Genomic DNA, 3,142 nt, shown 5'->3' with positions numbered 1-3,142 from the left:
GTACTTCAGGTTAGCCATGTGCTTATGAATATTCCTGAAAAAGAGTTTAAATAAAACAGAGTGTAAATCCTTTATTTGCAAGGGAGAAGAGCATCTGCTACTATGAAAAAAAAATTAACACAGTTCCTAAAAATAGCATTTGCTGTACTCCCCAATGATCATTAACTAAACACACATAGTGAACAAGCTGCTTCAAGTACAATATTTTAATATCTCCTAGATTGAGAAAATAAATATATTCATGAGTCCTTTTGTGGGGCTCAGATTCACCTCAAGGCTTCGCTTCTCTGCTTTGGCTATTTGGCTCTATAGGGTGAGGAAAGGGGTGGGGGGGAAGGGGTTGGCTTCTTTTTTTACTCTTTATTGTATTTCTTCTACTACAGTTTGAAGTGGGGAATGGCTACAGAACGAGGCAGTCTTGGCTGTTTGGAGGCTGAGAATGCCTCAACTAAAAGCTTATGTAGTGCATATCTAAATGTGCTCCTTTAAAGTCCTGACAAATCTACGTCTAGCCCTTTGGTCTCTACAAGAAGAGCCAGGAAGCAGAAGGTCACTTAGCAGTTGGTCTGACAATTCAGGTATCTACAACTACCAAGGAGGGATGTGCGAAGCTTCAGGTGGTAATTCAATTCGGAGGAGTTCAACCTGATTCAGTGGTCCGAATCGATTTGAAGATTTCCGAAGCTTTGGAAAAGATTCAAAGAGCTTTGATGATTCTGACAGTCCCTGGTGGCTGCAGCAGGGACCATGAGGGGGACCCCTGCCAGCCCCCGTCCACTCCCCCAGCCCCCCATGGCTGCCCCACCTGCCCCAGCTCCCAGCCCTTTAAAGAAAAGCCCCAGTGCTCACTGGGTGCTGCCGCACGGGGGGGGGTGATCCCTGCTACCCCCCCACTCCCCATGCTGCTTGAGAGGCCTTGCATGAGCCCCCCGACGCACCTCTCCACTCCCTCGGCCCCTCCATGGCTGCCCAGCTCCGCTCAGCTCTGGCCCTTTAAGAAAAAAAAAAAAAAGGAGAAATCCCCAGTACTCACCGCTCCTGTAGCGGCCTTGGGACTTTGAGGGGCTGATGCAGAGCCTCCCATGTGGTGTGGGGCAGTGGGGGGCAGCGGGGATTGCCCCCATGGGCAGGAATGGTGAGTTTCGGGGGTTTTCTCATTTTTTTTCTTAAAGGGCCAGAGCCATGGCGGGTGGGGGAGCGGGTTGGGTTGCTCATGGAGAGCCCCCCATGCAGCATGGGGCAGTGGGAAGTGGTAGGGATTGCCTCCATGCCCGGCAGCATGTGGTGAGTCAGAGCTTTTTTTTTCCCTAGCTGCAGCAGCTGGGGCGGGTGGGGCAGCCATTGCCAGGCTGGGGAGGATGGGCCTGGCTGATTCGGTGATTCAGCAGCAGCTGGATCTCTGAATCAGATTTGTCTGCTCCAGCCAAGCAAGGAGAGGTGCTCTAGTGCGCCCTGGCATCTGGCCTCGGCCACTGCAGGCACCTGGCTGCATTTCTGGAATCAAAATGAATGTCTGTTCACTTGCTTATCGTTTAATCTACACAGTTTATACTAACCTGCAAAGATTGAATCAAATCACCCTTGGGCTTTTTGACCCAGAAGACTAAAGTGGCTGCCAGAGCAGAGAATGACATAGTTGCAGAGCACTGTGGAGAAAATAGGAGCAGCAGAGTCTGCAGTGAGGTACTTCAGCTGTGAAGAGTGACATGTGATGCAAGATATGTGGTGAATGCTCAGTGACTGACAATGAATGTGGTCTCTCATGCTGAGAGATAGGAAGCAAAGTTGTTTGGTGCTGGTGTATGGTCAAAGTAAAACATGATAGACAACGCTATAACTACTCAGGGCTACAGTGTGGAACCCAGGAGAACAAGGTCAGCCTGGCTAGCTCTCCCACACTTCACTCAGCCTGAGATGTGCTTGTGAGCTGCCCTGAGGGCTGGAAGAGACTGAGACTTCTGATCTAAGTGACTGTATCTTCTATAAATTGCCATGAAGCTTTGGGTGGCTACGAGGAGAATTTAAGAGTCTACATATGATTCCAGGGCATGAGCTATTGAGCGCATTAATGAAAGAGTGTGCTGAACATTCCCAACCTGCAGGATCACTTTTTAGGACTAAAACTTCCCTGGTGACTGGAGACCCTCTCCAGAAGTAAGAGACCAAAATATGGCAACTGAGACCTAAAAGGAGGAGCCTATGGTGTTCCTCTGGACACTGACTTCCAGCAACAGCCATCAGTGAAGAATAAAGCAAATTAAATTAGTGCCTGGACAAACAAGATGTTTATATCTGGGCAACTGGGGTTACATTGGTATAGGGGAATATAGATATTGGATAAATGACTCCTAAACCCTGGGTAACATTTTCCAGTCTTGTGGAAAATTACACTAGTTGAGATTTACATTGTATTCTTCCAGTGGTAAGTTAAATCAGTTCAGGTTTCATCTGTGTGCATTTATACTAGGCTGGCAGCTCACTATTTGGAAGCCTAGCTGCAAGACATGGCAATAGCTGCTCTCTATGTGAGCTACCTTCATGCTGGTTCACTCCTGACCCTAATCCTGTTATAACTTGCAATAGTGGTACAATAGATCTCAACTGAACTTCAGTACATGTTCATCTGTCCATGTCCTTAACCATCAAATTGTTCCTGGATTAGCTTCATCTGATCCATCACCTATATTGGTGATTCTTGCTCTGGGGTGCCTTGAGATCCTTTGAAAGGCACCCCTGGGTATGCAAATTTGATCCACAAGATAAACTCAGAGATTGCAAATAGGAATTCATAGTTTTAAAAATGTACTGATCTATTGTGCTCTTTTTTGAGTTTTTTGCAAGAGAAATTGTTCCCTTATTTTTTCCATAGTAAAAAAAATAGTAAAAATTAAGAGGTAGGATTTTCTAAGAGGTCCTCAGTTCTGAAAAGGTGGAGAATTACAGATCTGTATGGTTCTTATCACTATCTAATGCTTCACAATCCTTAATTCATCCTCACAATAACCCTGTGAGGGTAGATTATTATCCCCATTTTACAGATGAGAAATTTGGGCACAGAAAGCCTTGAAATTGATGTGTTAGGTGCTTAAATAAATAAGTTGAGTATTAGTGACTAGATACTTAGATATTGTAGTGCTTGTAT

The 3,142-nt window shown here is 45.9% G+C and overlaps 1 long non-coding RNA gene across 1 annotated transcript; it reads left to right on the top strand.

The window, feature by feature from the left end:
- Positions 1-948: 948 nt before the first annotated feature.
- Positions 949-2,266, top strand: LOC132249987 (uncharacterized). The gene is made up of 2 exons (XR_009461551.1): positions 949-1,135; positions 1,546-2,266. It is a non-coding gene; the product is annotated as an uncharacterized LOC132249987 (long non-coding RNA).
- Positions 2,267-3,142: the final 876 nt, after the last annotated feature.

This window comes from Alligator mississippiensis, chromosome 4 (genome assembly GCF_030867095.1).
Source record: "Alligator mississippiensis isolate rAllMis1 chromosome 4, rAllMis1, whole genome shotgun sequence".
Classification (NCBI taxonomy): Eukaryota; Metazoa; Chordata; order Crocodylia; family Alligatoridae; genus Alligator; species Alligator mississippiensis.
This window is presented reverse-complemented; position numbering and strand designations above follow the sequence as displayed.